The 25,496-nt window shown below is 35.9% G+C and overlaps 1 non-coding gene across 1 annotated transcript; it reads left to right on the forward strand.

Moving 5' to 3' along the window:
• The first annotated feature begins 1,356 nt into the window (after positions 1 to 1,356).
• On the forward strand, positions 1,357 to 1,490 carry LOC112313217 (U11 spliceosomal RNA). The gene has a single exon (XR_002975679.1). It is a non-coding gene; the product is annotated as a U11 spliceosomal RNA (small nuclear RNA).
• The last annotated feature ends 24,006 nt before the right edge of the window (positions 1,491 to 25,496 follow it).

A 25,496-nucleotide genomic window follows, 5' to 3' on the forward strand; every position in this document is an offset into this window, starting at 1 on the left:
ACCTTGAGCTACCATTTAGTTTTATTGTTTCTTGACTTTATAGTCACCATTAATGCATTGTTGCTCTCCTGTTCCACCTGCCTACCAAAATCTCTACAGTGGATAACCCCACTATACACTTTCTATGAGAATAAAATTCTCCTCAATCTTGTACAATATCTCTATTCTCACTGACATGGAAATAATTACTCACTTGCACTGTTGCAAAATACACGTGTGGCTGACTTTGAATATCAAAAACTGTATTATCAACACTATCAACAACATCCTTTAGGAAAATAACTTAAAGTTGCTTTCTGCAGAATTTTTTTGTCTTTTTGTTTTGTTTGAAATCTCTACATTATAATATTAGTTTATGACAAAATTGTTTAATTTTACTTTAATTTTCATTAATTGCTTTTTAATATTTAATTTTATTTTACAGTTATGTATAATATTTACATAGTTTCAAAATCACATCAAAAACAAAAAACCAGCAAGCGAAATCTCTGGACATTGTGTGCAGCCTTTAGAGAAAATATTACACCTCTAGCCATTCCACCCTATTGCCATCATCCTACATGTAAATATAATTATTTTAAATTACTTAATGGTTTATCTTCTCATCTTTTTTTGATTTTTAAGTAATGTATAATATACATATAGTGAAAACCTCCTTTTTTAGAGTAAAATTTAGTAAATATTAGCAAAGACATAATGTTGTATAATCATCACAGCAGTCAAAATATAGTAACCTTCCCTGATACCCCATGTCCCTTTATAGCCAAACCTACAACTATCCCTGCCTCTAATAACCATTAATCTGTTTTATATCTTCATATTTTATCTTTTTCAGAATGTCCTAGAAGTGTAATCATGGGTTATGTAGTCTACTGAAGCAGGTTCCTTCAATTATCAGAATGCATTTGATTATTAGTCATTGTTGTATATATTAGCAGTACATTTTCTATTGTTCTGTGGCATTTCATTACAGAAATGTACCACCATTTATTTTTTTAACATATTAACCAGTTGAGGGACATCATGATTATTTCCAGTTTTATAACCCTTCTATATAGTAAACATTAATTTTTGTAAATTGTTTTTGCACCTTGTCAGATTGCTCAACTTAACAATTAGTTCTAATAACCTTTTTTGGTAGATTTTTTAAGATTTTCTATATAGATAATCATGCTGTCTGTTCAGGAGGAAATTTTACCTGTAATTTTCTTTTCTTATAACATATTAACATAACATATTCACTTAACATATTAACATAACATATACACTTATAACATAAGTGTATATTCTCCCTTACTCAAGTTATGGCATTATTATATTTTTCACAATGCTTTATTAAAAATATAACAAAACACAAAAAAGGGCTTCTGTCATGAGAGGCATGCATAGGGCTGCTTGAGTACTCTAGGTGCGGAATCAACATCAAGAGATTGCGGGAGCATAATTTTTTGGTACCTGGGCAGCTAGTGATTGTTGGTCCTGGTGCCTACAAAAAAGAAACAAGACACAATTTACAACATATCCTAGAAGTCACTCTTCATGGTCATATATACATATTTTTTTCCCTTTCATACAATGTTGTTCCTTCAATGATTGATTGAATGCATAATCTTCCTATGATGGGCATTTAGGTTGTCCCTGGTTTTTCATTATATGGAGAGCTATAAGGCATAGCTTTGTGCATGTATCTTTTAATAATTTTAACAGTGGAACTATGAGGCATTTTTATAAAAGTGAAATGTATATAAACTGCATGTGTGTTTTCGATAGTTATTGTCACATTATTTTCCAATGGTGTTATGTTTTGCATTCTCACTAAAAATATATGGGAGTTTTTGTTTCAGAGTTTCTCCAAGAGAACACTCTTATTACATCTATATAACTCTGTTACGTCCAAAAATGAGAAATTGCATTTCAATGTAGCTTTTATTTTTAAAGTACTTCATCAAGTATAATAGACACACGGGTAGATAACAATCTTAAGTGCATAACCCATGACTTGGTAAATCCAAACAACCCACATTAATTGTACTCTAAAATATTCCAAAAGCTCTAAAAGTCACCTCTCCTGTGTCTCACTTCTCCAGAAATAACCACGGTCTCGATCTGTGTGGGCCATCTGGATAGTCTGTTTTTATAAAACTCCCGTACAAATCTTTTGCCTTTTATTATAGTGTTGCTCTTTTTCTATTGCTTTTCAAAATTGTCTACATATTCTGGAAAGGATTTTTCAGATATATGTACTATAAATGTTTTATTTCCTTTGTTTCCCTATTAGCTCTTTTAATGGGATCTTTTGATGGATAGGACTCTAGTTTGTGTGATGTCTACTTTATAAATATTTTTTACAAATGTTTTTTATACTGTTTTAGAAATATTCACTCATTGAAATGTCACAGAAGTATTTCCAGGAGAAAACTTGTGGAAGTTTCATTACTGTAGTGTCCATTTGGGGAAAAAAATGTATATCATATTAATATTGACTCTCAATCCATGGACAATGTGTATCTCTCTATTTCTGATTTTTTAAATTTTTGCAGCAATATTTTATAGGTTTTAGGATAGAGGTCTTATACATTTTTTGTGAGATTATGTATCAATATTTTATTTCTGTGTTATTATAAACTATATTTTTAAAAATTCAATTTCTGATACTTTATAGTGAGTGTATCAAAACACAATTGAACTTTACTTTTTGATCTTGTGTCACTCAGCACACTCGATCAATACATAAGTTTGATTGTTTGCTACATTGGTTGGCCTTTTTGAAGCATGGGATTTCTACAGATTCAAATATTATTTTGTTGCCACTGCTATATTGCCAAAATAATTCTTCTTTATTGGTGTATAAGCATATATTTTCTAAATGCATTATAAAGCAAATTTGTTTTTAAAATCTCCTCCATAATTCCAGTATTTATCTATTAATTAACCTAGTAATTTTTAACATGGTCCCGCTCGTACTGTGATGCTTACCATTGCCTTTTTTTAAAGGAAGGACTAGAAAATGCTGTATCTACAATATGTCATTCCTTCAAGAGAAATAAGTGAAAAGAACAAATCATAAATAAGAATCTAAAAATATGTTGGATAATTCATGACCATTACTTTATTTTAATTACACATTGCACACCATATGGCACTCACTCAGCCTAAACAATGATGAACATTTTCACATATGAGAAGGAGTTATAGTAGCAAAATCTCATCTTACACTGATAATTTGAGGTGTGTTATCTGGTTAGACTTACAGAGTGAACAACAGTTAGGGCTCAAGTTTTTGGCTTCTGTATAATATCTGTAATTCTCCACATATTAACACTTTAAATTTGTCAGAATTTCAGCATTCTTGTCACTTGTATATGACATTTTTGTCTAAAATTAAAATAAGTGCATGACACGTTCCTTTAAAATTAAAATTTAAACATTGTTAGATGTACAGGAGAGAAGGAGAGATGCTTATTGCATCAACATGCAAATCTGCTGCCAAAGATTAACTATTTTCTCCACGTTCACAGGTTCCTTCCATCCGGCCCTTACAGGCCCTTCTCACAGGGTATGGGACTTGAACCGCTGGGCTGCTTCAGACATTGGAGATGCAGGATCGTCCTCCAAGTGTACAATCCACAGCAGCATAGGGAAATCCTGAGAGGTGATGCAAGTACCTTTGGAATGCTTCTTTAATTGTTCGTTTAACCCTTAATAAAAAAATTATTCAGGACTTATCATGGATCAGATAGTAGAGAACAGAGCTGGTAGGTTCTCTATTCATGTGGTGTTGACCCTCCAATGTCACCTTATCTATCAAAAGTCATACCTCTCTACAGTCATAAGGTGCATAGTGGGAAGTCGAGAGCTCATCAGTGAACTCCCAATGAACAGCGTTCATGTCCTGGTACCAGACTAGTCATCTTGCTGCAGATGAAAGCAGAGCCGCACCGTAAACCTGACAAGCTCAGGGGACACCTGCATGGCAAGATTTACAAACTCGGAGACCTAAAGTAACCACATAGGATGGTCTGAACATACACATTTCTGACTAAGGGTGGACCTGTTACTTTCTCGATAAAAGTTAAACTTTACATTAAGTGAGCCTGTCTATTGTATTTTTAACATTCAACATAACATATCTTTGAAATGCCAGAGTAATCTTTGCCAGACCCCTTAGACACAACTGCCACAGCAGAGGATGAGACTAAGTGCCATCACTGTTACTTTGTTTTCCACTTACAATCTCTATGTGCTGTAAATAAATGTTAATTATTGGCTATCTTGTACCCACCAATGTAAAAGAAGTATGTGTTTTTCTATTGTGTCTTTCAATCCAATCCCAGAGATTTTCCTACTTTGCCTTCTCTCACCCCTTTAATCTAACACCAATTGATTTTATGTAAGTCTCCCTTATATTTTCTCCTGTTATTTTAATACGAAAAAAAAAAAGCTGCAAAACTGCCATTCTCCAGAGCATTTTCTCAATCCATTGAGATTTAGCTTCCCAACAATTGGCATCAGTTTGACCCAAATAATATCATAAAAATTCTCTACAGGTTTTGATGTTTCTTACGTTGACACTGCAAAGTTGTGTCAGGGGCATGGTATATGAGGAAAGGAATTTGAAGCAAATCTCAGTACTGCTTTCTGCAACATGATTGAAACGGGCCTCATTCTCTCCACAAGAAAACAAAACAAGTTACCAGTGTTTGATGAAATAGGTACACGTACTAGTCAGTCTCCTTAATGGTGAGGTATTCTTTCAGTGTGTGTTATACCCCGCAGCCTGATTCTTCACAAAATACCCATAACCAAAAGCACATGGTGATATGTTCTTTTTGAATTTATACAAATTTTCCCTCATAATTAAAAATAAATGAAAAGTATGCATAATTCCTTTTCAATGATATTAATGAAAATACAATTTCTATCTTTCACATGGAAACAAAGTTTTTGATGAAACCTAACCAACCAATCAACAACAAAGCAACCAATAAACACCCCCTCCACTCCAAACAAACCTCATAAATTCAACATTTTTATTAAAACCAATGTTAAAGAGAATGTGCAGCCCAGAAACAGGTCAACTTGTTTTTCAATGAAGAGAGGCAATAGCTAAGGTTAGGAATGTTCACTAAGATTTTCTTCCTCAATTGTCAAGGGGTTTCTTTCTCTATATAATGTGCAACTGGCTAAATATGTAAGGTGTTTTGATAAATGTAATGGATAATTGGTTAAGCATTTCTTGAACCAAAATCTTTAAATATTATAGCAGTTTTTGAATAAAAAGTACAATATTGATTAAATATTTATTAAGTAAATTTAACATTTTAAAAAATTGATATGTACCAGTCTGGTGATATTTTTTCTCATTTTCCCTATTCTACTTTCTACACTAAGTGAATTTCTTATTTCAAATATCAGAAACAGAAGGCAGTGAGTCAAGAGATATCTTTATATCTCACACTGAATATGCTTTGATATTGAATATGCTTTGATGTCTATTAATAAGTGGTAACAACAGTAACTTCAATAGGCATCTCTTAATAGCTGCCCTGGGTCATTACTAGTGAAAACCATGGGAATGGTAGTATTTCTATCCAGTTCCTCATGGCTTGGTTCTCACTCAGTAGGTTTTGAACTATGAATTAACTTAGAGAATGTGGAGGTAGGAGAGAAGACTCTCTCTGTTGGCAGGCTGACTGATAAAGAAGGGATTCTGAAACCCCCTATGGAGGAAACTGAAGAAGTGTCAATGTCCAGTACAACAGCGTAGTGATAGACTATTTTTGTTCTAATGGAAAGCAGGGATTCAGTCATTCAAGAAATGTTGTCAATTTATTATATAACATCATTGTTTTAATATTTTTAAAAATAGAGTATTTAAAAATTTATCACAAGCTTGAAATTGCTAAGACTTTAATATTACGCTTTTATTCATAAGCTACTTTTCTTAAAAGATTATTTTGCTAAAATTCGGACTCAAAATTCCACACACTTGCCCCGTCCCCAGGAGCATCCTACTCTTGCTGGTTACTAGGTGCTAGACTTATGTGGGTGGGGGATTCTCTATTTTCTTGTCCAGCCTGATTTTAATATATATTGAAGATAATAGGATTTATTTTATATATATTATACATAATGTATATAACATGTGATATATAATGTATACAATATATTATATATAAAGGACCCAGAGGTCTATGAACAAAACTGAGTGAACTAAAAAGCTTATAGAATCCATACATTAACAAATTTTAAAAATGAAAGAAATAATATATTTTAACAAGTCCTAAAAACTTAACCAAGCATAAAAATAAACCAATAATATCTAGTGAGAATTGAAATATAAGTTATGACTTCTGGCCAAGATGGAGGCATAGGTAGATACAATTTTGCCTCCTTGTACAACCAAAAAAAGGACAACAACAAATTAAAAACAAAAACCCCCAGAACTGCCAGAAAAACAAACTGTATGGAATTCCAACAACCAAGGAGTTAAAGAAGAAACATTCATCCAGACTGGTAGGAGGGGCAGAGATGGGCAGCCGAGGCAGAGAGGATGCGTGGCAAGGCAGGAGCTGTGGACCGGGTCATCCCACATTTGTGTGAGGATAAACCAGGAGGAACAACTGGGGAGTGAGACAGACAGAGCAAGCCAGGGTACCACCCCAGGAAAATAAAGCCTTAAAACCTCTGGCTGAAAAAAATCTGTGGGGGTTTTAGCAGCAGGAGAGATTCCCAGCCTCACAAGAGAGTTTGTTGGAGAGACACACACGGTCCTAGAATGTACACAAACTTACCCACCTGGGAATCAGCACCAGGCCCAATTTGCTTGTAGGGAGCAGGGGAAGCAACTGAAAGTCCTTGGAGAACTGAGCAAGCTGCATTGTTCCCTCTCTGGCCTCTCCCCAACAGATAGCATGACAATACAGTGAAGTGGGTTGCCCCAAAAGAACTAAGTGATGAAGAGATAGCCAATCTATCAGATGCAGAGTTCAAAACACTGGTAATCAGGATGCTCACAGAAATAGTTCAGTATGGTTGCAAAATGGAAGAAAAAGTGAAGGCTATGCAAAGTGAAATAGAGAAAAATGTAAAGGGAACCAACAGTGAAGAGAAGGAAACTGGGACTCAAATCAATGATCTGGAACAGATGGAAGAAATTAACATTCAACCAGAACAGAATTAAGAAACAAGAATTCACAAAAGTGAGGAGAGGCTTAGGAACCTAAGGGACAACTTTAACTGTTCTCACGTCTGAATCATAAGGGTGCCAGAAGGAGAAGAGGAAGAGTAAGAAATTAAAAACTCATTTGAAAACATAATGAAGGAGAACTTCCCTAATCTGTCAAAGGAAATAGACTTCCAGGAATTTCAGAAAGCTCAGAGAGTCCTGAAGAAGTTGGACTCAAGAAGCACACACCAAGACACATCATAATTATATTACCCAAAATTAAGGATAAGGAAAGAACCTTAAAAGCAGCAAGAGAAAAGGAGACAGTTACCTACAAAGGAGTTCCCGTAAGGCTATCAGCTGATTTCTCAAAAGAAACCTTGCAGGCAAGAAGTGGTTGGAAAGAAATAAGTGAAGTCATGAAAGGCAAGGACCTACATCCAATTTTACTCTATCCAGCAAAGCTCTCATTTAGAATGGAAGGGCAGATAAAGTGCTTCCCAGATAAGGTTAAGTTAAAGGAGTTCATCATCACCAATCCCTTATTATATAAAATGTTAAAGTGACATTTCTAAATAAAAGAAGAAGATCAAAAATATGAACAATTAAAAGGACAACAAACTCACAACTATCAACAACTGAACATAAAGAAAAAACAAAAACAAACTAAGCAAGCAACTAGAACAGGAACAGAATCACAGAAATGGAGATTACATGGAGGATTATCAGCAAGGAGGCGGTGGTGGGAGAATGGGGATAAAGGTACAGGGAATAAGTAGCATACATGGTAGGTACAGTATAGACAGGGGGAGGTTTAAAGTAATATAGGAAATGGAGAAGCCAAGGTACTTATATGTATGACCTATGGATATGAACTAAGGCAGGGAATACTGGTGGGAGGGGTATTGTAGGGTGGAAGGGAATACAGGGGAGGAAAGAATGAGACAACTGTAATAGCATAATCAATAAAATATACTTAAAAATATGTCAGAGATATATCATATATAGAAAACTATTTTAAAATATTCCCTTTTCTCTGTCTCTCAATGAAATAAAAAATATTAACTTAAAAAAATCACTCATTTATCAACTTCTGAAAAGAAGATTATTCATTAAACACACATTTTATACTGGTCCTAGTTGGAAATTAATTTGTAAATAAACTAATTTCAGGTAAAAATTTGACCAGAATGATTGGTTATTAATCTTTCATTCCTTAAAGATAAATGTGACTAATTTATTCAGGTAACCTCTAATTCCATCAAGAGGGTGAGATATTTAATGATGGTACAAATGAGGGTAAAATGCCAAGGGCAATACTGGTACATAAAACACTGAGAATTGTGGCACAGAACATCATTTTTCCAGGGTGGGGCCTGGAAGAGCTAGCTTTCTATACCTAAAGAGTAGAATGTGACTATTTGGGTTTTGGTTGGAGCCGAGGGAGCTCCAGGTAGTAAGAAAGTACAAAGTATGGAACATGGCAAACAACTAAGTTATGATTCGCAAATTTAACATTACAATAGGTTTGACCATGCTATGTGGTGTTTCTCACACACTCATTCACAAATGTCTGTTTGTGAAAAGAAAACTATTTAAGTTGTGGTTTCCTCAAGGTAAAAAATTGTATGAGACAGAGTAAGTGACTTAAAGAGAAACTAAAATTTCTTTTGAAATACTGAAAACCAGAATTTGGTACAGAAGTCAAATAGAAGGAATTATTTAAAGCAAAGTGGTCTTCATGACTGTAAGTCTGGACAGTACAAATATACCTTAATAAAATGTGATAAATACTGTCAATACATCAATATTTCCTTCAGTTACATGTTATTCTTAAAAAATTCTGAAATAACTGTTTTTTCTTCTATCTCAAGGTAGCCCTTGATCAAAAGTCCTCAGAAGGCAACATTTAGATCTGTTAAAATATATTGGGATGCAGTGTTCATGATTCTTTATTTAGATTAAATCTTGAGACAAGTTTTGTGGTCCTTCACTTAGGCCCTTTGAAATCACAGGAAGGAGCCCTCACAATCTACTCACACAATCATGAGTTTTTGCTAAAGTAAAACCCGGGTCCTGATCTGCCACTATGGGCATAACTTAGACACTAGAGCATTAAAATTAGATCAACAAGTGTTTGGTTTGCTTTTTTTTTCTTGCTCAACATTTTGGGGTTGCCTGCCCATATTCCCTTTTACCATCTCTATCTTCTACCCATACTCATGAGAGAGCGACCTGCTCACAAAACATGACCCTAGGCGCAGTCACAGCTGAGAGGTTCAAGGGTGTGTAAATGACTCAGTAATGGATAACCTTACCCTCTCAACAATTGATCATTGGAGCTGAGAAATTTCAGAATAATTTTGATTAAACCATGAACTTCAGAGGTATTGGTGGCCCTATTCAATGATGCAGACTAAGTAGCAGAAAAACCTCAGGGGAAGAGAATAATAGTTAAAAATGGAAAGAAGCAGAGGACAGAGAAAAGTCTGTACGTTCTCTCAGTGATCTTTTCTTGTATTCTGGTTTCAATCTTTCCTGAGACCTAGTTGTAATACTACCTTATTCCACAAAGTACATCTGTATTAATTAATACCCTTCATGATATCACCCTTTATGTATAATTGAGTGGTTGTTAAACCTTACAGCACAACAGAATTACCTGGAGAATGTCTGGCCCGTTCTGGAACAAGCTGATTGAGGTTCTCAATTGATTTTCAGCTCATTATAATCCATGTCTGTAATATCCCTAGGTGGCAAAGCAAATGGAAATCAGAATAACTTATGTCACTAAACTAAGATGAATGAACAGAGTATATTTATATAAAGTTACTGGATGTTTAGAGATGTTCTGATTTTAAAACTATTAAAAACATATAATAACATTAGCCCTGGCTGGTGTTGCTCAGTGGTTTGAGCACTGGCTTGCAAACCAGAGTGTTGCTGGTTAGATTCCCAGTTGGAGCACATCTCTGATTTGGGGGCTGGATTGCCAGTGGGGGGCATTCAAGGGGCAACTACACATTGATGTTTCTCTTTCTCTTTTTCCCTCCTTCCCCTCTAAAAATAAATAAATAAATAAAATCTTTTAAAAAAATATATTGTTATTCAATTACAGTTGTATGTCTTTTCTCCCCATCCCTCCACCCCACCCCAGCTGAACCCACCTCCTTCCCCCACCCCCACCCTCCCTCTTGATTTTGTCCATGTGTCCTTTATAGTAGTTCCTATAACCCCTCTCCTCACAATCCCTCCCCACTCCCCCCTGGCTATTGTTAGATTGTTCTTAACTTCAATGTCTCTGGTTATATTTTGTTTCCTTTTTTCTTCTGTTGATTATGTTCCAGTTAAAGGTGAGATCATATGGTATTTGTCCCTCACTGCCTGGCTTATTTCACTTAGCATAATGCTCTCCAGTTCCATCCATGCTGTTGCAAAGGGCGTAATCTCCTTCTTTCTCTCTGCTGCGTAGAATTCCATTGTGTAAAATAAATAAATAAAATCTTTTAAATAACATTAACAAATAATTTTAAATGATGATTATTGAATTTTAAAATATTGATAAAGTTTTAAATTTCTGAATGCATGTCACAACAAACAAGTATAAAATAGTCATACCATGAAGGTAGCTTGAAGTATAGTTTGAGAAACTTAACAAGTATGGAGATGTCACAGAGAGCATAGTATTCTGAATGAGTTTAAGCACATTTATGCCAAGATATTTTGGGGAAGCTTATTCACACAGAGGATAATTTCTGCTTCAGTAAATATGTTCCCTGGTACAGAGCTCCCAGTTCTATTTGAATTCTCTATGATGTTTTGGCATGCATACTAGTTTGATTTTTCTTTCTTTCCTTCCTTCCTCCCTTCCTTCTCTCCTCCCTTCCTCCCTTCCTTCCTTCCTTCCCTCCTTCCTTCCTTCCTTCCTTCCTTCCTTCCCTTCTTCCCTCCTTCGTTCCTTTCTTCCTTTCTTTCTTTCTTTCTTCTTTCTTTCTTCTTTCTCTTTCTTCTTGACAAACACCACAGGAATGATAGGTAGTGCACAAACCCAATTAACTTGAACTTGCTAAAAACTAGAAAAAACAACAACAAAAAATAAATCAGAAACCTTCCTATTACCTAATTATTCAAATGAGGAGATTTGAATATCTCCAGTGTATAATTGAAACTTTCCCATTTTCAAGTTTTAACTTACTTTATAGTGTTTCTGGAATGTAGAAGTAAAAGGGAAAAAATAATTTGTATTAAAAATTTATGAGGAGTTTTCAGTCAAGATGGCAGCATCGGTACACACAGCTTGCCTCTTTGCACAATCATCAAAATTACAACTAAAATATAGAACAACCATCACTCAGAACTTCAGAAATTGAGTTGAATGCAAGTCTGACAACTATAGAATTACAGAAACCACATCCATCAAGACTGGTAGGAAGGGTGCAGATTAGGAAGGCTGGTCTCTCACCTTCATGTGGTGGATAAAAATTCAGGAGGGATATTACAGGAGCAAGCAGGCCCAGCCCCACAACAGGCACCCCAGCCCAGGGTTCCAGTGCCAGAAAGATAAATCTACACAACTTCTGCATAAACCAGTGGGGATTGAGTGGGTGGAAGACACTTCTAGAGCCCCAAGCAGTTTTTCTTAAAGAATCCACACACAGACTCACCTACTCAGACTCACTCCTTCTGAGCCCCAGCACCAGGGTGGCAGCTTGAAGAGTACCAGTGACATACTGGGAGAGGCTGAAGTGTCTGTTATCGGGGAAAGTAGAGGCTATTGTCCCTTTTCTGAGCCCTCCCTCTGCAAAGCCACAGGGCCAGCAGGCTGGTGCCATATTTGAGACTCCACCAACCTGGCTAAAATGTTTGACCTGCCTTGGATATTCCTAGAGACTGTCCCACACAACTTATAGACCCATCCAAGCTGCTTTTCCATATGAATGGCTGGTCTTGGCTCATTCTTCACAACTTCATAAACCCTATCAAACAAGTAACAGCTGGCCTCAGGGAGCTCCAGGCTAGGTACTAGCAGCAGCTTGCCTAGATTCACAGCTTAGCTTTTCCTGGGAATCCCGAAGCCGAGCACAAGTAGCAGCCTTCTCAGATTGTGTTATAGCTCAGGAATGGTGGCCCTGGGAAAAACATAGGTTGGGGCTGACCTTAGCCAGCACCACCCAGGATATCCCAGTGCTAGAACACCAAATGGACAGCTACAGACCACTCTGGAGTATTGCCACACTGCCCCTGCACAGCTGATCCTCCACGGAGGGCAGAGATGGGTGGTAAGTTGTCATAGCCAATCCTTGTAGCTGACTGACCTGTGTAAATCCCTACCATTGATCTGCCAACAACAACCAAGGCTCAACTATAAGAGGAGGGTGTAGTCAGCCCACATGAAGGGTACACCTTGAATACCCAGCTGGGGGAGGCTGTGCCACTGGACCCTATAGGACACCTACTACATTAGGCCACACTACCAAGACATGGAGTCAGAGGCTCTACCTAATACATAGAAACAAACACAGGGAGGCTGACACAATGAGGAGACAAAGAAACATGACCCAAATGAAAGAATAGATAAAAACTCCAGAAAAAAGAAATAAACAATCTATCAGATGCAGGGTTCAAAATGCTGGTTATGAGGATGCTCAAGGAATTTATTGAAGACCTCACCAGCATAAAAAAGATCAAGTCAGAAACAAAGGATACCATAATTGGAATAAAGAACAATTTACAGGGAAACAACAGTAAAGTGGATGAAGCCAAGAAACAAATCAATGATTTGGAACATAAGGAAGCAAAAAATGAATCAGAACAAGAAGAAAAAAAAAATGAGGATAGCTCTGGCTGGTATGGCTCAGTGGATTGAGTGCCGGAGTGCAAATCAAACTATGCTGGTTTGATTCCCAGTCAGAGCACATGTCTGGGTTGTGGGCCAGGTCCACATTATGGGGCATGCAGGAGGCAACCACAGATTGATGTTTCTCTCCCTCTCTTTCTCCTTCCCTTCTCTCTAAAAATAAACAAATAAAAACTTTTTAAAAATTAAAAAAATGAGAATAGTTCAAGAGGTCCAACATTTGCATCTGAGCAGTTCCAGAAAGAAAAGAGGAAGAGCAAGAAATTGGAAACCTAATTGAAAAAATAATGAAAGAAAACTTCCGTAATTTGGTGAAGGAAATATACGTGCAACTCCAGGAAGCACCGAGAGTCCCAATCAAGTTAGACCCAAAGAGGACCACACCAAGACACATCAAAATTAAAACACCAAGGGTTAAAGATAAAAACAGAATCTTACAAGCAGCAAGAAAAAAGCAGAGAGTTATGTACAAAGGAGTTCCCATAAGACTGTCAGCTGATTTCTCAAAAAAAAAAAAATTTGCAGGCAAAAGGGGCTGGCAAGAAGTATTCAAAGTGATGAAAAGCAAGGACCTGCAACCAAGATTACTCTATCCAGCAAAGCTTTCATTTAGAATGGAAGGAAGGGTGAAGTGTTTCCCAGACAAAGTAATGCTAAAGCACTTCATCATCACCAAGCCATTATTACATGAAATGTTAAAGGGACTTATTTAAGAAAAAGAAGAAGATCAAAACTATGAACATTAAAATGATGACAAACTCCCAACTATCAACTACTGAATCTAAAAAATAAAAACAAAAACAAACTAAGCAAACAACCAGAAGAGGAAAAGAATCATGGGTATGGGGATCATTTGGAGAGTTATCACCTGGGAGGGGGAAGGGGGAAAAGGGGAAATGCTGTAGGGATCAAGAAGCATAACTGATAGGAACAAAATAGACAGGGGGATGTTAAGAATAGTAAAGGAAAAAGAGAAGCCAAAGAACGTACACGTACGACCCATGGACATGAACTAAGGAAGGGGGATTGTTAGAGGGAAGTGGGTTGCCAGGTGGAAAGGGGGCAAAGGGAATAAAATTGGGACAACTATAACAGCATAATCAATAAAATATACTTAAAATTTAAAAAATAAATTAAATTAAAAATATATGAGAATCCATGCTTAGTTTTGTTTTTTTCTTACTTTATTTTTGTAAAGGCATGAAAATTGACCTCAGGGGGGAGTGGGGAGGGGACAGTGAGGAGAGGGGATTACAGGAACTACTTTTAAGGACACATGGACCAAATCAAGGGGGAGGGTGGAGGTGGGGGAGGGAGGGGCTTCGGCTGGGGTGGGGTGGAGGGATGGGGAGAAAAGGCACACAACTGTAATTGAATAAAAATTTTAAAAAAATTTTTTAAAGTAAAAAAAAAAAAAGAAAAGAAAATTGACCTCAGTTGAATTTAAGTCCTTTGAAGCAAATCTTTGGTTTCAGTCTTTTTATTTGTTTACTTTGGTTTACACAAATTCTAAGCACACCTTTTTTTAGTCACAAAAAAGGCATTGAGCAAAAAATCAGTATGTAATCATGGACTGGACGATCTTGACTAGACTATGTTAAGACATGAGATGGTTGACTCATCTCAGGTGTGCATGACTTGACACCTTAACTAAATATGCACCTGAGGGCAGCACTGGATTTATCAGAAGCCACCTAGTAGAATTGTGATCACCAGACAAATGATTAATAACTTGCACTCATAATTTTTATTGAAATAATGTGATCTTAGAAAGACATTTTATGTTATGATTCAACTTCTTCATCAGTAAAATGAAATAAAAATAGCACCTAATTCAAAGGACAGTTGTGAGTATTGAATGAGGTTATACCTGCGAGATCAGCAAACACTGTGCCATGGTACATGATAACCTCTCATTTTATTTATCTGACTTTATATAAAACTAAAGAAAGATATAACATATTTTATAAGTTCTAAAATATATTTCTTTGTATTTTATTATCTTTGAAATATCAATATATCTGTTATTGATTGCATCTTAGCATTATGGCATAGTTCTACTGGTATTATTCTTTTTTCTTTATTATATAAAATAGTGATGTATCTTGTAATAGGTAGTACTTTATATTCAATTAAATAAATATTTTTATTTTTAAATAAAGGGTAATATTATTAAAGCTATATATATTTTGTACACTATACATAGAAATATTTTTTAGCTGATTTGTGTAGTTCCCTGTAGAATTTTTTGTCTGTAGCTGTTTTTTAACCTTTTTGTACACATTACAACATTGTGGGATTCAAACCGAAATCCAGGAGTTTCAACTCCAAAGGTTATGTTACAGATGAACTGAGGTATTGATAAACAATTAATATTTGCTAAATGAATCAGCAGACTCAGTAGAAATGTAAAGTTATTTGCATTTTAACATACATTTTGTTGTATTTGTTATATGCAGAACACCAACATAATGATTAAGAAACATGCTGCAGTAAAAATAGCACCTGCTGGGTGTTAAAATGTCACATGCCAATTTCTGCTCATAACTGAGGTCACTTGCACAAATCTTTATCCTCTCTGAGCAATTGCTTTCTCCCTTGTAAAATTAGAGCCTGAGGCTGGTGGTTGCTGCTATTTACATGTTTATATGGTTCAAAATGGTGGGATCCGCTCCCACGGCCAACCTGAGTCAGGTTCTTTCACCAGAGACAATAGCACACTGCTCTTGATGTGAAGATTTGCTTCCAAAAAATCAGATAATTAATGTGTTTGTAAACAGTATAAAAAGGGCATAGTGAGGAAAGTTTTGCTCCCAAAATATTCTGAATTCTTTTAAGAAGTTGTACTCAGAGAAGTCAGTAGTCATAGTGTCAGGTACTCTAATTGTTCACAGCCTTCGCTGAGCTTCCCTCGACTTCTCACAGTGTGGAAATACAAGTTGCCCCCTGGAATTAGAAGTAGGGCAAGGCAATTTGTATTCATTTCTGTTCAATGAAGAAGGGTTCAGTAGAGGAAACTCTATTTCACAAACCTTGTTATGAAAGAAGAAAGAGTGTTAGTTTAATGCTCTCTCCCATTAAGTGTTCAGTAAAGCATACTGTCTAGTTCACAGACAAGTGAAGCTGTTCTTGCTCTAGTGACAGCAAGAGCAATGATATAGCATTAAGAGAGGTGACATTAAAACAAGTCTGCCACTAACTTACTGTGTGACTTTGGGCAAGTCGGTTCTCCTCTGAAGATAATGGTGATCCGCAGTTCTTTCTAATTTATCTTCTGGCTCCCTAGAAACATATTGTAGAGACCTATTGAACAATTTCTTAATGGAGATTTACTTTATACTTGGTAGTGAGAATAAAAAATGATTATTAACCTACAGGACACAGAAATGAAAAGACGTGGGTCATTTGTGGTCATACCTTATCAAGGAAAACTTTCAGAAACAGATAATATTGGAAGTGATAAAACAAGACTGGTGATACAAGAGCACTTTTCTGTACACGTTTGTAGACATCACCTATAGATCAGTTATGGTTCAGATTTCTAGTATGTTGGCAAAGAGCAAGTTCACTTTTTTGACATAAAATTGTTCACTAGAAGTAGGGAACATTGCCCCAATTTAATTTCTTGATTTACTGAGGCACCAAAGCTAACTTCGTTCATGTAACAATGTCAAGACATTTCTTTCCATCCTTCTCACCTACCATTTATTATTTCCAAAAGTTGACAGTATAAGGAAGGACATGTTTGTGGAAAAATTAAGTTGACAGCGATGAAACATGTAGAAAGAATGAAACTGCCAAACAAATAAATATTATAGTAGATTAGTGATGTTTGTTAATGTGTTTTTCATTATCTGATTCATGAGAATTTATGCTATAAGTTATTCATAATACTTAAATAGAAATTTAGGTTCATGTAACTAAGAATTTGGAGAGAGTATATAGTGTTAGCAAAAACCATGGTTTAAATTTCAGCTTCACTATTTGTAGACTCTGTGATCTTGGGAAATTACCTGGTTTGAATATTTTTAAAATAGAGATAATATCTTATTCATAGAGTTTTTCTAAAAAATAAATAACATTGTATGCTCAAGGCCTATTAAATGTCATATAAGTACTCTGTTCTGGTAAATGATCACTACGTATTCAAATTTTGAGATAATTATCAACTCAAAAACTGTGATCTAAAAACTGTCCCTACATACCTATAGAGTTCACACATGTGCATTTAAATATTAATAGAAATTAATAAAAATTAATATCTGTACCTGCTTTTGTTAATACTAAAATGGTTATGAACTTTGCAATATTTTCCACATTAAGGCATATAGAGAGTATTAAATGTATATGACACACTGGGGTAAAATAGAAGGATTTGCATATATCTTTGTAGGGTATGACATAGCGATATTATTTTGATAAGGAAAATTAAAAATATTAGTGAAATGTGTCCCAAACTTAAAAATAATATAACTTTCCTTCCATGAAATGGCTATATGTATTTCTTTTGAAGATTTATGGACATTTGAGAACATAGAACACAAACTCCCAGCAGCTCCACAGACGCCTCGCCCAAGGAGGGTGGCTCATGCTCTTCAGGCTGTGAGGGGACATGTCCAGGAGTAGAGCACTTCACTGACCATGCTCAGGGCGCTGTGACAGAACAGCCATGAGCCATTGTTGCTCATTGTACCTACTGCTCAGAGGGTTGGAAAGGCACCCCACGAATCTGTTTCACTGGGAAAGTCTTTTGAGATTTGAAGATGAACCTGCTTCAACAAAGACAAGTGGCTTTGTGGATTCTTCCTACTGTAGCTAAAAGCCTAATTAAAGAAGTAAGAGATATATGTGAATCACATGAAATATATACAAGTATACTGGAGTGTGTAAATATTTTTAAATTTGATTAGGAAAATTAAAGAAGAATGGAATAACCAAGGGAGATTGATTTTTATATAGTCAGGTCTAAAGTAACCAGAAAAGACTCAATGTGAATTTTTATATTTAATTTTAATTTTAAGGCTTTAGATCATGTAAATTTTTGTTAAATAATATGTTTTTACTCATTAGGAACTAGTTACATAGTACAATAATGTAAACTTTTTAAAAGGATAATTTGGCTTTATTCCACTATCAAAAATGTCAAGATACCAATTATGGTTCGATATACAGACATGCATTGCTTCCAATGGGATATGTTCTGAGAAATTCATCTTTAGCTTACTACGTCTAAGTTATATGAGTTAGCCTATTACTCCTACAATATAAAATATATAAAATGGCATACCCGTACTGGACACTTTCCATGAATAAAAATTGCAGGACTGGAAGTTGCTTTGGTGAGTCAGTGAGTTGTTAGTGAATACAAAGTCCTCGATCATGTTTGCACACTACTGTAGACTTTATAAACACTGTTCTACAAGCCCTCCCCACCTGCTTACTCCCAACAGTGTTAAAAATAGAATATCAAAGCTGTCAAAACTATTCCATAAACAGAGGTGGGCTGGATTGATTAGAAATATCAAGGAGAAATAGGCTGAATAAGGTGTAAATCACCATAATAGTGAGTGTCAGGAGGATATAAAAGATGGCCTGAGTATGTGTAGGAAGAACAAATCAGATTAGAGCCCTGGCTAGTGTGGCTCAGTGGATTGAGTGCCAGCCTGTGAACCAAAGGGTTTGTGGTTTGATTCCCTGTCAGGGCACATGCCTGGGTTGTGGGCCAGGTTTCCAGTGGAAAGTGTGTGAGAGACAACCACACACTGATATTTCTCTCTCTCTTTACTCCCTCCCTTCTCCTCTGTCTAAAAATAAATAAAATCTTTTAAAAAATCAGATTAGTGATACAAAGAAACATAGGGCAAGGCCATGGCAATGTGGTTTTGCCTGTTGCATGCTGGCACAGGGGTCAGATTAAGAAACTCTGTAGTATTTTTTGTTTTTTAAGAGGTGTTTAACATGGAGTGTAGAACTGAGGACTGAAATATTTTGAGTTTGGGAATTTGTTTTTGGTTCCTTTGATTCTATCTGGCACAAACGGCTTTCTCTGGCATTGAATTGATGGAAGAAAAAAAACTTACCTATGCTTTACATCATTATAATCTAAAATATTTCTGTTGTATGGAGACAGATGGCTGCTCTTGACTAGAGAAAGCTTTTGATAAAATGGCAGTGGCACCTAATACTTGTTAAGGTGACTCCTGCAGACCTGTGTTCTTGTACAGGTTCTTAGGTCCTCAACAAAGAATTTATAGCCATGTATTCTGAAGACCATCAAGCTAGACCTGGGAGGGCTATAGCACCTTCTGAATATGTACCACTGAGTGGACAAGCTCCTCTGTGCTGAAAGAATTCAGTGACTAGCTGATCTGTGTGCTCAAAACTGAGTGGCTGTAAGAGGAAATCTATTTCCAAGACCCACAGATATTGCTTTTGCCAGACAAAGAAAAATCTCTTGAACCACACATCCTTCCATTTCTCACAGGAAATTCAGCTCCATTATAATCTTATGGGACCACCATTGTATATGCAGTCTGAAGTTGACTGAAATGTTATGTGGTGCATAACTGTGTTAAAATCACTGTTTGTGGATTGCTTTGGGAGAAATTAGTTTCAGCAACTAAGTCACTCATTTTTTGACATATCCATGATCTGAAAATTTTATATAATATCTCTGTTCTTTTTTTTTTTGAAATCTTAATTCTTTGTTTACTGATTTATAGTCTGTTCCAGGTCTTCTTTTTTTAATTTGTTCTTTGACAATTGTAACATAAAAGTAATAATGTAAGAAGCTATCTAATGCACATAAAAAGCTCTAATCTGCAGGATGAAGAAAGCTAAAATATCAGAATACGAATCCTTGATAGTGTTTGAAATGCAGAAAATATATACTTAAAATTGTTTAAGTACCTTCTATTTAATACAGCATGTTATGTGCTGATGAAATTATCTCTAATTTTATGCAGTAGTTGGGCTCTTCCTTGTGTTATATTGACTTCCCTGTTGTAAAATCCATCTACACCTCAAAGCTTCATAATAAAGTTTTATTTCTTGCTAACATCAGTTATCAAGAAGTCAGGAAAGGGGTCTCTCTGCTTCATACAGTAATTCAGAACCCTGGGCTCCTTCCCACCTGTACCTTTGTTTCCTCTATCCCTTTATTTTCTCTTTTTTCATAACAAATAAGAAAAGGGAGAGAGAATGGAAAAACACACCTGCTCTTAACCTCCCCATCCAGAAACTGACATGTGTCGCTTCCATTTACATGCTATCGGTGGGAAATGACAATGTGGCCCTACCTGGATGAAAGAGGAAAAGAAATGTAGCCTAAATGCTAGTCATAACAATGGGAAAAACATGTACTGGTTACCAGCAATCTCTGTACAGTGTCAGGATTTACTTCCTAAAATCCAGAAAAAACTTGAGCTCTTAAAATAATGTCAGTAAATTGAAAAGAGAATCTACTTCTCTGCTCAGTCAGTATATAACCAATGGGATTGCAGTGGAAAAATCTGAAGAAATTATACATCAAAAAGCTTACCATTGCCCTGGCCAGGTAGCTCGCTCAGGTGGTTAGAGAGTTGCCTGATATTCTACGGTTGTGGGACTGATCCCCAGTCAGGGCGCATACAGGAATCAACCAATGGATGCATAAATAAGTAGGACAATAAATTGATGTTTCTCTCTTTTTCTCTCCCTCTCTCTGTCTCCCCATTCTCTTTCTCTAAAATAGAAAAAAAAAATTAAAAATTTCCCCATTGTCACTAATCAAAAGATTTGTTTTCTGACACATAATCTAACACAAGTTGATACAAAACTAGCATTGAAAACCAATAAAATAGAAATAAAACCAATTTCCTTTAGAGAATTTTACTCATAAAATAATCTCTCAATATTTGTAAACTAAAATGGAGAGAGAGGGCATAATCATATTGCATCTAGGTACCACACTTAGCAAACTTCAGCAATCTTTGAGATTTTTACTCTTATTTATGAAAGAAAAATAATCCAAAAATATAAATCAAAAATGATTAATTATACTCCAAAAAATGTTTTTTGAATCTTTATGGGTGTTTTATTCAGATGGCCAGTGATCTGAGAAGATGGCAGTTTTGCCTAACAGACCATCTTAAATTCCATATTAAACTGACCCTTCTTATAAGGAAAATAAAAGTGTAGGTAAAGGGTTTGGAATTCAGGGGAAAAGTTAATCAGGTAAAAAGCTGCAGCATTCTTTCAACTGCGTCCTGGGCAGTGAGAAACTCCCCCTGGAGCACCATGGCTCAGATACCACCTTGAATGCTTGCAGCCCTCCTGAGCACAAAGGTGGAACTGCTTATGGTCTCCTGGAGTCAGGGTGGGTCATACTTCAGGTCCTGGAACAATAGCTTTTACATGCATTGATTAGTATGCTTATTAGCTATTACCTGAAGCTAAATTTTTTCCAACATTTGTGTCCCCCATCATTCCCCCACTTTTAGTTTAATCTATCTTATTTCTATGAGATCAGTTTCATATGGAAGTACTCATTTGGTGTTTGAGCAAATATCTTAGCATTAGATGGTCCGGTAGGGGGCTTCGGAATACATTTAATTGCAGATCCCCATAAGGGGGCATATTGTATGCAACAACAAGCTATGTAAAGCACAAAACACTAAAATTTTAAATCAGATTCTTAAAACTTTGTCAATTGCAGTTCTTAGATGGATCATTTTAAAGCAAACAGTCCTTTCATGAGAAAAAAAAAAAAAGAAGAAGAAGAAGAGGAAGAGAGAGATCAACTGTAAACGACAGAAAGATTGAGCCTAAGTTTTCCTTTGATTTTAAATATCAGTTTAAATAACCAGGTTATTGAGAAAAGAAAAATCGCAGCCACTGCTTCAGTCTGCCTAATGTTTACATTCACCTGTATCTGTGTGTGTCTGCGCATGTATACAGTTTGGTACCTATTCTCAGACAGCAGGAAAATAGAAAAGAGGGAGAGAACTAATTAAAGATAAAATATGGAAAAGTTGGCAACTTACCTTTAAGTGAATTTAATGTTACCCTTTGTAAGTTAAGTATAAGCACTTCCACTCAAAAATTCATGTTTTAAAAGTAAAGAAAGTATATTTAAGAATTTAGATAATATTTTTCTTCTAAAGAACTAAGTATAATTATACTATAAAAAGTACAATGAAACACTGTTGTATTTAAGTACATATAATAATTTGAATAGCATATTTTCATGTTAAATGTCATCCAAGCCTTTTTTGAGTAAAGTAATAAAACTCATTTTTAATTAGTAGCATTCAGTTAATTTGCTAAAAAGTCACTTATACAATTTTTGTCATTATAATGGCTGAACATTTTTTCTTTCCATTTTTTCACTAAGGATTTGACTTGCACATATTTCCTTTATAAATAATGCAAAGGTAAGTTTAAAACCCAACCAAGATCTCTGTACCATCAACACTGAAGCTGCAGGTGAGACTTGGCGCCCAGTCTCCTCCCTTCTGGCCACTGATGATGCCATCCCCTCTGCACAGACATGCTGTGCAAGCTCAGCCTCACCTCTTTGTGTCCCATGGCCTACAGCCAGTGAGAAGAGCTTGAATAGAAGGAATCTGCTGAACCAGATTATCCTTTGTGAAGTCCTCACTCTTGACATATGACTTCTGCCTGATGTAATTCAATCCCAGAACACCAATCATGTCCCTTCTAAAAACAAACCCAAATCCTAATATATTTGTTTGAGTAGCTGCTCTTTGGGGCTATGATAATGGGGAAAATAAAATGGAATAAGCTTTGCTAAGGAATCATTTCAATGAAGTTGGGAGGCCTTTGAGGAAATGGCACCTGTGCATGGCTCATGGGTCAGTTCTTGGAACTCTGGTTAAGTTGCTGACCTGTTGCTGAACTCAGCTCAAAACTGATCAAGAAACACCCTGGATCAGTGACTGCTACGTGGGAATATACAGACTTTACTTCCTTCTCACCATGGTGACAGACCATCAGCAATTTTCACCTTGAAAGGAACCAATCACTTTCAACAACTACCTTTCATTTACATAATGAGACTAACCCATCCCAATTGACCTAGCCAACATTCTTCATTACATGAAGGTCTGGAGTGAGTACAACTCTTATGCCTTGTCATTTGTAAAATCTGACTCTCCTTGTCCATTCAGAGTACAACTTAAGTTGCTGCCTGAATCTGTGCCATCAGAGAGTGATCCCTCCTTTGTTCAAATAAATTATTTTATTCTTTATTACAGCCTAAGTACTTGTTTGTGTTAGCAATTACACCATCTGTAGGGGAACTCACTCAGAGAATCAAAGTGGCTCCAGGAACAAAGGTGCCTGGTGAATGTTTGACTCTCTCTTTAACTCTCTGTGACCATTTAAGTCTCTGTAGCCTCAGGCTGCGCTGACTGCCCAGAACACCAGAATGACACCTAAAGATAAAAGTCGGACCCCAGGAAGGAGGTCAGTGGTGGCCTGGGGGACTCCCCACAGTGCAGCTTTAGTATTGAGCTCTCATAAAAAAAAAAAACAGTACTACTGCTCATTTCACTATTTCATTCAATTTCCACAACTGTCCCTTTACATACATATTTTATTTCCATCATATTGCCAAGGCAGGTTCGCAAAATTTAAATCATTGGCTGTAGATAATAGCAAAAAAGTGCTGAAATTTCAGCCCAAGACTTTCACTCCACAATCAATGATTTTTTAATCCTTTTAATTAGGTAACTTTCCCAAACATATACAAAACTACAAAGAACCATGTTATGAACCCGTTCTGCACCTACCACTCAGCTTCAAGCAACAGTGATTAAATCCACGGCCAGCCTGGTTCCCAGAGTTCATGGTCTTAACCCCCTGCTATAGAATCAAGTTAGGTGGAGCAGAATAGTGAAATGAGCGTAGTACTGTGACTGGCCCATTAGCTCTGGGTAACTATCATTGTTGCTATTATTGCTGTTTTATCTTTTTATCAGCAACTACACTTATGGAGCTGTGTAATCATTTTATTTAGTTCAATTCAAAGCTCATGTAACAATAACTAATACGTATTCAGCTCCTCCAAGGTGCCAGGCATTTTCTAGGAGCTAGTGATATATATCAGTGAACAAAGTAGACAAAAAATAAAATCTCTGCCGTTATGAAAAAAAAAAAAAGAGACCATGTCCTGGGAGGGATGTGGACAATTCCCAGCTGGCCACCGCTGGGAGCTCAGCTGCTTTGCCCCTGTGTGTAAGTTTCTCCTGTTAAAGCTCTTATGAATTTGAATAATCCTATGTGTCAGTTCTTGGGAATTGATCCTGAATTTAGACTTTTGGGATTTTTCCCCCAACACCATCCCTCTGTCTTATTGTGAGATTAGCTGACAGAAGATATTAATGTTACATTTAGTTAAATTTGTAATTATGTTACATTGAAGAAAGCATTATAATAAATTACTATTTATTCTTCATCTGATAGTTTTCATATGCATTTAATATGCAAAATCAGGAAAAAACTTCTCCAATTAAATCATCTATATTGTATAAATGCATTTATTTGTTTCTGCTTCAGATCCATGAAACATTTTAAGTGCAGCACTCTTCAAACTATTTCAATTGTTTCCACATTTCACTACTGGGTTTATTTAAGTCTGTAACCGTATATTCAAAAAAATCAAACCATCATTTACCTCAAGTAGTTTTTCTCATAATTTGATATTTCTGTTTACTAAGCAACATGGTACTCCATGTCTTTTATAGCCAAATATGTAAAGCTATGTTTAACTCTTTAACTTACCTCACACATTCAATCAGTTGCCAGGACCTCTTGCTTCTTCTGTTATTGATATAACGTCTTCCACCCCTGTTTCTTCTTTCTTTCCTCACTCATTTCCTTATGACCTGTCAACTGCAACAGTGTCCTAGCTTTTTGAATTACCTCTTATCTCTTTCTTCTTATGATAACGTCATACTCTGTTTTCAGCTTGGTCTGATAAATGATTGGATCATGATATGTGTCTGTTGAAACAGAAAATATCATGAACTCTCCAGCTAATTAGAAGTTTTTGCATGTATCTCACTAAGTGCAAACATCTTGCATTATCTAATGAAATTGAGCAAAACATCTGACAGATCTATTTCTAAATAATGTTTTATATTAAGTATAACATTTATGTACTACTGTCTATGAAATAATCCTAAAATAGATGTCAACATAAGAAACATCCAAACCTGTAGACAATTTCTGTAAGGTTATTTGAACCAAACTGGCAATTGCCAGGAAGCAAAACCTCAATGGATTGAGAAAATGCACTGGAAAGTGGCAGTTTTGCACATTATTTTATATATTTAAATCAAAAGAGGAGGCATAAGGGGGTTACATGAAATCCACTGGTGATAGATTAGGGAGGCCGGAGAAAGCAGAGTGGGGAAATCTTTGGGACTGGATAAAAAAGTAAAATGAATAGACACTTCTTCTACATAG

This window comes from Desmodus rotundus, chromosome 2, assembly GCF_022682495.2.
Source record: "Desmodus rotundus isolate HL8 chromosome 2, HLdesRot8A.1, whole genome shotgun sequence".
Classification (NCBI taxonomy): domain Eukaryota; kingdom Metazoa; phylum Chordata; class Mammalia; order Chiroptera; family Phyllostomidae; genus Desmodus; species Desmodus rotundus.